The following is a 14,482-nucleotide window of genomic DNA, read 5'->3' as shown; positions in this document are numbered from 1 at the left end:
TTTTGGTGACCTGGTTTTACTACACTTCTCAAAAAAGAGAAGTATGGCATTTCATTAATTAGGCAAAAATATTTCCTTTGGGGAGAAATAGTTGTTTTCTGTGCATCATAAAAGGTGAGACTTTTCGATCTTGGGATTGAGGACAAGTAGAACAGCCTAATGTTGAGGTAGTCGTACAAAGCTTGTTACATTTGGGCTGAGCTATGGGGCCCTTTTAACCCAGTCTAAAATATGTGGGTTAGTGGGCAGGGAAGGCCTATGGTAGAGCCAGCTGCTGGCTTGTTTCTATTTGTGTGGTTATAGCAAGCTCAAGGATTCTATGAAGACCAAACCTTGGAGGCTCATATCTACCTGTTTACAGCTGTCTCTCTAACCAAAGCGGTTTATTCTTCATTGGCTCAAAGCAATTCAATGGAATGAGGAGCTTGGATTCCGAATTTGATGAGGACATTTGGAATATGTGTTGACTTACTGGCTCAAGTCTACCTCAAAACAACGACAGTCATAACACCTCTAATGTGTTAGGTGTGTGAAACTGCAAATCTCTTCAGCAGTAAATGGAAGAGCTTTGGCTTTGCATCAGGGGAAACAAAGATGTGCTGGCTAATTTTATTTTCTTATTTATTTAGTCACTTTGACACAAGCTAAAGTCATCAGGGAAGAGGGAACCTCAGCTGAGAAAAGCCTCCTGTCAGGTCACCGATAGGCAAGTCCGTGGCATGCTTCCTGATGGATGTGGGAGGTCCCAGCATACTGTGGATGGTGCCAACCTGTGACAGGTGGTCCCATTGGAAAAGAAAGGGGGCTGAGTAAGCCATGATGGCAAGCCAGTGAGCAGCACTTCTCTATGGTCTCTGTGTCAGCCACTGTATTCAGGCTCATGCCTTGAGTCTTCTCTGACTTCTTCAGTGAAGGGGTGTGACCTGAATCCTCTCCATGTTGGTGTTGATTGTGGTGTTTAGCACAGCAACAGAAAAATGACCAAGTGCATCATGTGCAGACTTGGGGACAAAGTATAGCTTGCACTTGGACCTCTCTGTTGGGTGCCTTGGACTCTGCCTGAGAACTCAGAGTTTCCACAGACCCTACTACCACCCTCTCCTCAGATTCTAAACCTCCTTGCTTCCCTTCAGACCTTTCTCTGTGAATAATCACCATGCCTGGATTCAGATGCACTGATAGAAACACATCTCTGGATGTTCCCAGACAGGTTTCACTGTGGAGGAAAGACCCACGTTAAACGCTGGCGGAGTCATTCCTTGTGGGGAGGCATAGACTGAAGGAAAGGTGGAGGTGATCTGAACCCCAGAGTTCCTGACTGGAGTACAATTAGACCAAGAGGCTCACACTTCCACCACCACGCCTAGGAGAGACTCAGTCTCTCTAGATTGTGAGCCAAGACAATCCACCTTCCCTTAAGTTGTTTTTTGTCAGGGACTTAGACTTGAGGTGTTAAAGCTTTGCGGCAACAAATTTGGTTAGGGATATTACTTTACAGGATTTCTCATTTTGAGAAGTTTGTCTTCAATTAGACCCTGTAGTTTGGGTTGGAGAAATGTCTCAAATGTTAAGAGATAAGAGGTTTCTAAACCTCAGGAGTTCAGTTCCCAAATCTCGTAATTTATTTCGTATGACATGGGATTTTTGTTTCTTACCAATCGTGCCAGCTCACACACCGTAGGCCAGTTGGGACAGTTGAAGGAGTGTGAGGACTGGAATAACAGAGGTAGAGACTCCATGGCACAGGCTCCCATGGGGAGACAGTGTGCCTCAGCCCTTCTCAGAAAGCCTCTTTGTAGGTACTGGGGAAATTCCCATGTGAGGGTTTGAATTAACTCAAAGCTGTGACAGCTTTCACACCAGTCAGTCACCAAGCCATCCAACATAATCACCTGTGATTTCCACTTTGTTTAATGCCTTCATACAAGCCAGTGAGTGGTCTCCACCCAGACTGCAGTCAGAGCCTGGAGTGGGGAGTGTTATGTTGGGGTTGGGTTGACAGATCGGCCTTTCATGGTTGGCTTTAGGATGCAAAGAGTGAACCTCAGTTCTTCTCACCCCTTAAGACATTGATTGTTGTAGCTCTTTCAGTATCTGGTTACTTCTAAAAGTTCTCTTTGAAAGAATAATGTCATTTTTAGCCCTGTGTTTTAAAAACTTGGTCCTAATGTTGAAGTTAAAATGGGCACAAAGCATCTTGAGTGTGCCTGTTTCCCAAGAGGCCTGGAAAGTGAGCACTAGACAAGAAAAAGAAGACAAGAGAGTTTTCTTATTCCCATCTGGGATATTTATATAGATTCTGTGGTCTTCTGCATGGGTCTCCAAACTCACCCACATGGCACCACTTAAAAAATATGATGTGTGTACCCAACACAGGCTGAATTTCCATGAGTATAATCCAAGAGAAACTATGAGCAGATCATGCAATTTATTTGTTTTTCTTGAATTCTCCTCTGAAGTTGAAAAAAAAACCCGACTGTTTAGGTTTTAGCCACAGTTGGGCACACTGGCTTCGTACCTGTTTGGGTTTTAGCCACAGTTGGGCACACCAGCTTCGTACCTGTTTCAGAAGATTCTCTGTGAGAGGTAAAAAAGCAGCAGACTAGGTTACTTTAAGGTAGGTAGAAAGAAAATGATCGTAAAAGCCCTACAGAACTGATTGACCGCTTCTCCTTTATTTGAATGCAGTGTCCAGCTTATATACAATTTTGTGAAATTATAGCGCAAAATTCCAAGCAACACTTGTCATCTTTAAGAAGCCCACATGCATTTTGTTAATAATCTAAGGAGGTCCTGAGCACTTTTCTTGCTATACACCTTGACTGGTAGAGCAAACTAAGTAAAGAAGAAATAGCAGATGAAGGAATTGCCTCTCCTGTATAGTCTTAATACCTGGCTCTGTTAGCAGGGCAGCATGCCCTCTAGGCTCCGCCCAACAGTTACCTAGCAACAGCCAGGTAGGCCTGGGTTGTTATAAAAGGGACTATTTGGCCTCTCCTCACTCTCTTACCTCTCTCTCTCTCTCTCTTTCTCTCTCTCTCTCTCTCTCTCTCGCTCTCTCTCACTCTCTCTCTCTCTCTCTTGCTCTCTCTCTCTCTCTCTCTCTCTCTCGCTCTCTCTCTCTCTCTCTCTCACTCTCTCTCTCTCTGTGACCCCTCTCTCCTCCTCTCTCCTTCCCTCTCCCCCATCTCTTTCCGTGCATTCCTGGGCTGCCCCCACCCTGCTCTCTCTCTTTTTCTGTCCCCTCTCTTTCTTTGCGTCTACTCCCTTCTCAACCATTCTTCCCATATCCCCAAATAAACTCTATCCTATACTAGACCCAGTATGACTGGTACCTCAGGGTGGAAGAACTGGCTGCCTCAGCATGGGCCCACTAGGGCACCCCTTCCGCTGCACCATACTGCTCTACAAAACGTATCATTGGCTTTTACAAAACATATCATGCTGTGTAACACTGGCACTTCCCAACACCACAAGGTAGCACACTGTGCATGAAACGCCCTGTGAGCCCAAGAGAAGCTCTCTGGCATTGCCTCTGCCTTGTGTCTGCATGCGCAGTGCATGGCAACATAAAACTAGGTGTCTTTGTATATCATATTAAAAACTACAAAATGTTTTAGATGGATTTGTGGGTGTACTTTTTCTTAAGCAGAAACTCCATTGTGCAGTTAGCAAAGCCTGGAGGAAGCCATTGACCAGCTGACATGAGAGAGAAAAGGAAGGCAAACCTTGACTCACATCACAGAGCCCTCGGCTCTAAGATGTGTCTTGGTGCCCATTCTTGGAAATATAACCAACAGAGCCCCTGGAAACAGTCAAATGCTAGTGGGGAGGTGTCTCCAAGATGGCTGTCATCTCAGTCCACAACTGTAGAGTTTTACAACATAATCTGGAGGTAGAAATTCCTACAAGCTCCCAGCTAGTTGGAAACAGGAAGGTTTTCTGTGAAATGGCCAGGAAGTTTGATTACGCATGGACTTGCCTCTCAGTCATCCTTCCTCTAGCACTCGCTTGTCTTAGCTATGTCTCTAGCCATGGCTGAGCAGCCTCCCATAGGCCCACTCAGGCTCAGTATTGTGGTGAGACTTCTGGGGAGAGAGGATATAACACACATCGGCTCGCCCACATCGGGAGCCCACCAAAAAGACAGGGGTACCAAAGCCCATCTTGGTGAGCCCCTGAGTTATTCCTGGGATTATTAACATGAGTATGGGGGAGGGATATGCCTTTCTAAAGAGCCTGTCTCAACATGGGTGAAGACCCACAAATGCTGTATCCCTGCCACTCTCTGTAAGACTTGGCCGCTGCTCTGCTGGCCAGAGAATCTTTTCTAGACAGCGTGTCTGGTCAAGTGTCTGCTCCCTGAACAGTTTTTATAGTCTCTAAAAGACACGGACTCTCTTTTAAGCATCAGTCTTGCTAGAGCTGTGGTGTGGCTTCAGTTCCTCTCCCGAGACCTCCACCCTCCTTCCTTCAAAGGAAGCTGCCTTACAAACCCAGAAAGGTGGAAACAGTTCCCACCCCACCCCGACAGCTTTACCCCCTGCCCACCTCTCATGTGACAGACATAGAGATGGAAGCCTGCCCTGCAGCCTTACATGGAACCTTGTCCTGGAATCTGAGAGTTGATTGAACATGTCCACTGGGGGTTCCAGGAAGAGAGGATTCCCACGTGGCCATCAGAGAGACACAGAGAACAACACTCAGGTTACAGAGACTGGGTGTACACATCACTATCGCCTCCCGTAAAAGATGTGGACATCTGGGTGACTTCCCAAAGGTCCTGGCAGGCCGGGAGGCTTCCACACTGTTCCTTTAGGTCAGATCCTCAATGCAAACTGTTCTCAACACTTGCCAGGAAGAATGAGCGACCTTTAGTAACTTGCCCAGAAGACAAATGGTGCATTAACCAGAGAAGCACGGCTTGCACCAATCCCCTCCCTCCCTGGATTTAAGTTTCTTCTAGAATATATATATATATATTTTTAAAATAAAGAACCCTTCACATCCATAATGGGCGAAAGTTAATTTAGGGGCTTGGCTTTGGGAATTTTATATATAATGATAATGCTACTTAATGTCAGTGACCTAATACCACCGCCATGCTTGGGAACGTGTTTGGAGCAGTCTGGATCTGATTATTTACTGAGCGTGGACTTAAAAGGGGCTTAGGTGAGAATAGAGGTTGGAGTTATAATATGGCCTTAAAATATCAACGGTTCTGACTTGTAACAGAACAAGTGGTTAGATATTGAGTGTTTTCAGGATCAAATGCAAAGGTTTATTACTATATTTAACTGGAGATCAGGGGTGATGTGGATCTCTTTGGTCACACACAATGTACATTGAATCTGGTGACTTGATAATTTATTATAATGAATAAAACAACAGATCAAATTCCTATTCTATAGGAATAATCCCATAGAATAAAGCATTGAGTATTTTTAAAATATTTTTATTTTATGTGTATGGGTGTTTTGACTGTATGTTCGTCTGTGCACAACATGTGTGTGTGTGTCTGTGTGTGGGGGTATGTGTATGTGTGTGTATGTATGTGTGTATATGTCTGTGTGTCTGTGTGTGTATGTGTGAGCATGTGTGTGCATGCATGCGTACATGCTTGTGTTTGTGTGTGATCCTCGTGGGGGCTGGAAGGCATTGGGTATCCTAGAACTCAAATTATGTATGGCTGTGAGCCACCGTGTGGGTGCTGGGCATTGAACACAGTTCCCTGGCAGGAGCAGCAATTGCTCTGAACCACCAAGCCATCTCTCCAGCCCCAGGAATCAATCTGTAAATAGATTTACATAACTCAGACCAATTTAAAAAAAATTGAGATTTATATACATTGTATGCCTATGTGAGACGTGGCCTTGGAGTCCAGAAGAAGGGCCCTTGGTCTGTAGATACAGATGGTTATAGGCTACCAGAGAATCCTCCAGCATCCTCCAGAAGAGCAACCAGTGCTCTTAACCACCGAGCCCTCTCTCCAGCCCCACTAAGGACTTAAAAAACAACAACAACAACAACCAAACCGTCTAGATAAACTCAGACATCTTAAACTCTACTTGCCTAGACTGAAGCTGAATCATTTCATTGTCTGCATAGATTTTTCTCTTTTTGAATTCTACATCTTTTGACAGTTTGGCAAGCTAAAAACCAAATATTTTAGCTTCACTCCAGGGAAATGCAACTTATTTTGCTTCTTTCTACTGTGTTTTAATTGGGAGATAAAAGTGTCCCTCATCCCTGCTATGAGAGAGGGCTGGGAGCCCGGCTCTTATCTTCTGTTTCCTGGGCAGGGAATGTACTGACTTCTAATGTCACCCTGACTCGCAGACTCGCTTTTACTTCCTTGGCAGCAAGAGAGAATGCTGGCTACCAGGATCCTGGTAGAGCACACAGTTACTCATCTTCTGGCATCCGCTTCTCTATTATGGCAGGCTCGAGAAGTCATGATGATAACTCACTTGAGTGGGATCCAGAGTCAGGCATGAAAGGCCTTCCCCTTGGACACGCAGCTGCAGAAAATGGATGCCATGCTGGGGACGATTTTGGTCACTCTAAAACGACCCTTTTATAAAGTGGGATATTATGAAGGATTTTAATTTGCATACTTCTTAATGAAGAAATAGTGATGGAGATTATTCAAAGGACAATTAGGGAAATAATCTATTTTCGATCTGGAGCCCTGTACCTCTCTCGAATAGTCACAAACTAGCTTCCTTGAGAACAGCTCTCTCATCTATAGCTACCTTACAACATTTACTTGCTGGGTTTTATTTTCTATAAAAGTAAACAGCTGATAACATTTGGAGTATGTCAGATTTTGAAGAGTTAAAATGCATAAACAGTTTATATGTTTTGAAATATTTTTTATTAATTACTTGAGAATTTTATACAGTTTATCCTACCTCTGACCCCCAGCTCCTCTCTTCAACCCCTTCCATATCCACCCCACCTCCATACACCTCCCAACTAGGTGTCCTTTAAAAAAGTAAAAGAAAGAAGCAAAACCCATTGACTCCAACTTGGACTTCTGGGTGTGGGCCTGTCCTCTCCTGGGTGGTATGGGGCGCCTCCCCTCAGGTTGTTGGTCAAAGGTGTCCCGCAGATATAGGCTATTGCTGATGCTCTTGGTTAGCCATGAGAAGGTGATATGAGATCTTGATGCTGAAGACACTGTAGACATCGGTCACATCAGGTAAGTCCTTGAGGTCTGACCAACCAAGGAGATTCCTTGCCACAGGCTCATTCTTAGAGTCCTGAAAGGCAGCATCAAGTCTGCTGGTGGGAACATGCCGTCATGGTGGGAACACGCCATCACAGCCTTCCCCACCCATGAACTGCCATCGTAATGACATCTCAGTACATGCCCCTGGATTCAGTGGTGGCTGGTGTGAATGTTGTGGGAGCAAAGAGTAGCTTTCCACAGTTTGTTCAGTAGGTGAGACAAGAATTTCCTTTTGGATTTCTTTCTATATAATTTGGAAGTCTATAATATTTTAAAGCAATTCATGGTCTTTTCCTACTGCTAGGATGATGGTTGCTCACATAGTTATTATTTTTTTTAATGAGCTTTTCATCTAGTGAAATTAAAAGTTTGTTTAATGTTTTTATCTGGGTGACATACAGGCAGCTATGCTTGGTTTTCATTTTAAATGAAACACCCTAGAATATGCTTTATTGTTACCTTCCTTCCTTCCTTCCCATTCTTTTAAAAATACTCTACTTGAGAGTAGTTGTGTATGTGGGAGGCATGTCGTAGTGCATGTATTGAGGTCCGAGGACAGCTAGCAGGAATCAGTTCTCTCCTTCCCTGTGTGGGATCATGTGGACCAATCTCAGCCATCTTCCTGCTGGGCTGGCTTTCCAGCCCCATCCCTTTTATTTTTCGTCTTAAAACATGCTGTAAGTTGATTTTTTTTAGTCAGCACACACACAATGGGTTTCATGATGGCATTTGCATATACATGAGTCACAACCCTCCTGTTTCTCCTCTGCTTACTTCCTCTCATCCCTCAGATCGTTCCCACTTCTGCTTTCGTACCGGGTATCATCAAATCACACACCCCTCTCATTTGTTTAAACTTTTCTGGATGATGAGATGGATACACTCAATATGCTGATTTTAGGTATTAGTGAGCTTTGGGTCAATGATATTGAAAGCCATGATATTAAAACCAAAGCAATATGGTGACATGGATTAGATTGAGAGCAAAAATGGAAACTTTGAGGATCTTTCTGGAGCACTGTGTCTTTGGCTGTAATATATCCCCACTTACTGGGTGAACCCCTAGCTGGTAGATGATGGTTACATTTGAAGAGCTTTCCAGGTTGGAGTGAGTTAGCAATGGGTAACTTGACAGCATCGGAGTTCACATTCATCTCATTGGATGGCTTGACAGGTCACTGCTGTTGAGATCAACAGAAAATCTCTACCTAGAAAAAAAAAATTAGCAAACACATGTGTATTAGGGAAGGGCCTCTGTGGCTTCAGAGGAGTCAGCATGAGCTAGTACCACTGAATTATGAACATTGTTGGAGTTGTCCCCAGATCTACCATATGCAAGATACCTTATTTCTAACTAGTCCCGTGTTGTACCTTAAAGGAATTACAGGGACTAGTGAGCAACATGGCTTGAGGAAGACCCATGAGCAGAGGTGCTCCAAGGTCGAGGTGGCTCTTGGAGGCAAGAGATCTGTGCACATCAGTAGACTAGAGTTTCTCTCATGTGCTCATGGTAGGGGCAGGGTGGGCTCAGTCTCAGGCGGAGGTTCTCAACCTTCATGATGTTGTGACCGTTTTACACAGTTCCCCACATTGAGGTGACCCTCCCAATTGTAAAATTATTTTGTTGCTACTTCATAACTGTAATTTTGCGACTGTTGTGAATTGTAATATAAATATCTGGCATGCAAGATAGCTGATTTGTGACTCTGGTGAAGGGTCATTTGGTCCCCCAAAGGGTCCTGACCCACAGGTTGAGAACCACTGGTCTAAGAAAGGCTTTCTATTGTAACTGCTAAGACTGGCGTGGTCTGTTACTGGAAACAGCTGTTTTCCAAATGCATCCACTCATGCTAAATCAATGACTTGAGTTGTTGGTGACTCACATCTGACAGTGCTTAGCCAGGCTATTGAGTCTGCACAGGGGTAGGGGGTCTTGAGTTTTGCATTATCTGCTGAAAGGTATATGAGCTGCCAGTTAACCTATTAAAATATGGTGTTTCAAAACATAATTATGGTGGGGTATGCCTGTAGCCCCAGAGCTTAGAGGTGGAGGCAGAAGGCTCAGACGTTGAAGTCCAGCTTCAACTAAATAACACCACAGGGACCAGGCTGGGCTGTAGGAGACTTGGTTTCACGCAACAAGCAATGGCAAGAAACCATAATCATAAAAACTGCACGTCTCATTGAGGCATCTAGTGCATTCATGTGGTTGTGATGTAGTGGTTACTTCAGAGGGTAGCAGAGAGTCGAGTATGGTGACACACCTTAAATCCCAACACTCAGAGGCAGGTGCTAGCTGATTTTTGAGTTTGAGAGGTTGAACTTGTTCTACAGAGTGAGTCCCAGGACATCTATACACATAGAAACCATGTCTCAAAAACAGGTATTGGAATGCTAGTGGCCACAAAGACCTGGTTGTTTTTGGTAGACAGGAAATACTTCAAGCTTGAAGCATGAGTATTGACTGACAGACCTGTTTAACACTACTGTATAAAGAGGCCTCAGAGTGGAAAAAATACAATATCCATTGTTACAAGTTATTAACTTTACCATATAACTCTCGAGAGTTTCTCTAGGTGTGTTTGAGATACGTTACCTCTGGCCACCCCAGCAAAGGGGAAGGGTGTTTATTACAACACACACTACACAGATTAAACACAAGAACAGAGAGGTCACTACACACGGAGTGCATCAACAGTTATTCTTGCTAAGAGTGGGTTTGGACGGTTCTGGGTTTTCAGCACCAATTTTGAGGTACTTACACAGCCTCATCTGAGCTACTGGGGAAGTCATTTTTTAATAGCCTCCAAGATTGGAGTTTTGATTATGAGGGCTAGAAAAATCTTGGAGTTGTTCCTCTATTTCCAAGCCAAGAACCGCCCAAATGTTATTTTAATTATCTGGCCTGTGTTCCCGTTATTGTTTGTAGGGATGTGGGATTAACATTTCCCTGTCTTCATTCTGTTGAGCTTGTTATTAGTGATCTGTTGGATAGCTTGTGTGTGTTCCCCTCTGCTCTCTGAGTCAAATGTGTCAGCTGCTCTGTGCAGGCCTCTTCTCCATCCCCACACTCTCTTGCTTTGTCCTCGCTGCCAGTGTTCTGTGAACACTTCCTGGAACTTCAGATTCCCATGTCTGCTTCAAATCTTTCCCTTCCTTCTAAGTACAAATATACTTATTTCCCACGCATTTTAGAAGTTATGTTCTATAAAAGGCCTTGCCTTATTTAATCTTATCCTTTGTGTATCCCATTTCTAACTCTAAATTTACTGTATGTTTAGAGGATGTATGTGTGTGCACATGCCTGCATGCATGCATATAGGTACACATACACACGTGTGTGGAGGTCAGAATAACGTCAGATATCTTCCTTAGTCACTCTCCATGTATCGTTTGAGATAAGACCTTTCCCTGACCTTCAAGCTCACTGAGGTGGCAAGAATAGCTGAGAAATGAGCCTTGGGGATCCCCTGCCTCTGAGCACGAGAGAGGCAGGCTTATACTCCATGCCTGTATTGTTTTATAAAACATGGTTTCTGGAAGTCTGAACTCAGACCCTTATGCTTGCACAGAGATACCCCACTAGAGACCTCCAGACCCCAACTTAAACTTTTAGCGTCTAACCTCATGTGAAGCTATACATTGAGAAGAATACAAATTAATTGAGGCTAAAATAATCTAGTTGGGAAAGGACCTGCAGAGTCATGGGGAAAGAATTTCAGACATCTTTCTGACATGGTGATTTTGAAAGAAAGAGGAAGGCTGTGTACAAGGATAACTCTTGCAGGGAACATACAGTTCAGCTTCTTAAAGCAAATTCATTTTTTAACTCAAGGAGTGCAAATGAGTAAGAAGGGCCAGCACAGGGAGCCACACCGTCCATCATTTAAAGGTCCAAAGGGACCTGGGTATGATTTATTCTTTCTTAGAAGAAAGAAGCAACATGTGTACTGTTCTAATCAGTATGATTTAAAACATCGTCAGTGAGGGGACTACAAGGGAACTCAAGATTATCCTCAACAAAACATTCTGGTTGTGTCACTGACATTGAATTCCAGGAAATAGTGTTGTTGGCTTCAAGATGTTTATAATCTTTTGAATCAAAAATAAGAGATGGGGGACAACTTAGTGAAAAAATGAGAACTTACTAGGAAGACAAACAGCAGCCATGACAGAGCAACAGATTATTGAGAATATATGCACCATAGATAGATAGATAGGAAGATAGATAGATAGATGTAGATAGATAGATAGATAGATGAAAGATAGATAGATGATAGATAGATAGATGATAGATAGATAGATAGATAATACATAGATAGATGATACATAGATAGATGATAGATAGATGATACATAGATAGATATGAAGATAGATAGATAGATGATAGATAGATAGATATATAGATAGATGATTGATAGATAGATAAGAAGATAGATAGATAGATAGATAGATAGATAGATAGATAGATAGATAGATTGTCCTTGGCTAAATGAGAACTTCGGTGTCAGACAGGATGAACAGCCAAATTTGCTTCTTTGTAAGACTTTCTGAGATCAGGGATGCTCCATACAGACAGGAGGATGCTCACCAGTACTATAAACTTTGCATATTTCTTGCAGATTTTCAGGTCAGTAGCACATATGGACTTAGGACCTAATGGACACTGCAAATGTAACTCACCTCTGCCTTCGTGATCTCAGCTCAGTAGGCTGTGGTGCCACAGTTCCTTGGAAGAGAAGCACATGCAAACTGGATGCTAAGCTTAGAGACAGAACTAATACAGAGATTGATCATAAAATGGGCTTAATGTGAGCACTTTAAAATATAAAAGGTGGGGCTGGCAAGAAGTCACAGCTAGTGCCTGAAGCCAAACCTCATGACCCGAGCTTCATCCCCAAGACCTACATGATGGGCACAGAGAACTGATTCCTGCAGCTTGTCCTTGATCTCCTCGTGTATGACATACTGTGAAAGTACATAAACATAGGAGCCACACACAAACAGAAAGTTGTTATTTTAAATTTTATTACATTCATATATAAGGAGAAACTATAAGATGCTTAGGAAAATCAATTTATAGCCAATGTAAGTTTCACCAAAGCCAAATTATTGTGAGACGGCCACTACATATTCAGTAGCTCATCTCAACAAGATCTTTGGCTTTCTAATGTCCAGTGCCCTTGTAGGCAGGTGACTGTGTTTATGGAGGCCCGGAGCCTGTACAGGAACACCCATGCTCCCTTAAAACAAAGGAGCCCCTGGGACCTTGGAAACTGGAGCACCAAGTATGCTATGTGCTGCTGTCCCATTGAAGAAGGTGGGCCTCACAATTACCATCTTACCCAAGTGGAAAACTCTCTGTGCATTTGAGTAACCAAATTATGCTCCCAGAAGATGGGGATGTCCCAACGATGGCCGAGTTTCTGTGGTGAGTGACTCAGAAGAGCCCAAGAGGGCTTTCACTGAAAGAGAAATTAGTTGTGTGTTTGGGAGTCGGGGAGGTGAGTAAGCTCACCAGGTGTATCCACTTTGCAGAACATCTCTGAGTTGGGCCTGCCTGTCATCATTTGTAGACGCAGCGACCTTGTCCTTGCTGCTGTGGTTGTCGATCACTAGAGAAGCATCATGCTTTTTAAAGGAAAATCCCTCTAAAATGTCTCTCCTTACTCAACGAATGGGAGCAAGAACTTCACTATAAATGAGAGTTATCTACATATTGTCTTGGTCTACACTTGCTGTTTAGTGACTACACTGGAAGAGTAACAGTGAGGAAATAAATTTTATACGGCTATTTATACTTGCCTATGAATATGTGTTTGCATATTTGTACACGCATGCCTAGGCAACAAACATGTAAGTATGATTTTACATTAAGGAATAAATATTTGGACATACACATTATGTGACATACAACTTTAGTGACTTTTATAAAATGTGGGTCTTGAAGCTCAGGCTATTTTTCTAAAACTTCTAACATGCCCAGGTTGACTTTGAGCTTGCAATCCACTTTAGCCCCAGAACTGAGGTGCTAGGGGTCTGCACTATCCCATTTGGCTTTGAATTAAATACACAAGAGCAGCCTCTTGTTCATGGGGTGCTCTTGCTTAAAACTGTAAGTGCATACACACCATGGGTCAGTAATCCACTTGTATTTTCCCGTGCCTGACATGGTTATTTAAGCATATTCTATACAAGTTAAATTTTGTATCCTACTCATGTAAATGAACATATACCCTGAACTGTAAATCTGTTCCCAGTGAGTCTTAAAAGCCACAGTCTATACAAAGTAAAACAAATATTCAATCAAATAAATGAGAATATATCACCCAAACTTAAGCTTTCTGGAATGAAAAACTTCAAAATTTTAACTTTGTACATTTACTTGGTTCATAAATGCACCAGTTGTGATACATACTGAAGTTTAATTTTAATTTACAAAGGCGTAAGCGTTCTCCTTCCCCGGCCTTCCATACTTCTTGAGGACTCTGCGCATCTCCACTCAGGTGTGTGTGCACTTGTCTGTGATTTGCTGGGTATCAGATGCTGTTTCTGATCCTGCCGTGTGTCAGCATTTCTAAGACAGTATGAACCACGAGCGAGATTGCTCTTACTGTGTTCTCTCTGCCAAATGAAAGAGGTCTTGATTTCTGGCACCTTTCCTCCAGTGACAGGGGAAAGTGTCTTTTAAGCGCAATTTCTGTTTCTCCCCCGATGTTTTTCTCTTGTTTATGTTCTGCCTTTGGTCATGTGGAACTTCTTTCAGGGTTGCACATACAGCTTATCCATGCATGCATCTCATCTTCAGCTGCTGCTTCCTGCCGTAGAAGCTGCTGTTGTTGGACAGGGCCTGACAAGGGTGGCCATCTTGCTGTTATCACTAGCGCTAGAGATAATTCTTCCATTCAGATGTTTTGCTTTTCTTTAAAAATCTGACATCGGCTATGGCTGTGGATGATCCTGTAAGCAGTTGTGCTGATGAATAATCAGAGTTCTCCCTGATTACATTAGGCAGCATTGCCAGAATAGTTTACTTTTACAAAAGTCTTGAATTCAGATACATGAGGGTCTCATGCTGGTGGTAAGTCACCTCTCCGATGCATACAGCCCCAGCGTGCACACATTCTCAGGGTACACAGCCCCAGTGTGCACACATTCTCAGGGCACACGGCCCCAGTGCATACACAGCCCCAGTGTGCACACATTCTCAGGGCACACAGCCCCAGTGCATACACAGCCCCAGCGTGC

General features: G+C 43.3%; 1 protein-coding gene and 1 long non-coding RNA gene across 4 annotated transcripts in view; one reads left to right on the top strand and one right to left on the bottom strand.

The window, feature by feature from the left end:
• The window catches only part of Sox5 (SRY-box transcription factor 5), a 968,743-nt gene that overhangs the window by 81,781 nt on the left and 872,480 nt on the right, over nt 1–14,482 (top strand). The gene's annotated exons all lie outside the window — the stretch shown is intronic.
• Nucleotides 7,869–14,482, bottom strand: part of LOC116099786 — a 24,583-nt gene continuing 17,969 nt past the window's right edge. The window contains exons 2-3 of the long non-coding RNA XR_004122386.1: nt 11,918–12,011; nt 7,869–8,442 (exon numbers count right to left, since the gene is read on the bottom strand). This is a non-coding gene — a long non-coding RNA (uncharacterized LOC116099786). The remainder of the gene's footprint in view (nt 8,443–11,917; nt 12,012–14,482) is intronic.

This window comes from Mastomys coucha, unplaced genomic scaffold (genome assembly GCF_008632895.1).
Source record: "Mastomys coucha isolate ucsf_1 unplaced genomic scaffold, UCSF_Mcou_1 pScaffold20, whole genome shotgun sequence".
Taxonomy (NCBI): Eukaryota; Metazoa; Chordata; class Mammalia; order Rodentia; family Muridae; genus Mastomys; species Mastomys coucha.
This window is presented reverse-complemented; position numbering and strand designations above follow the sequence as displayed.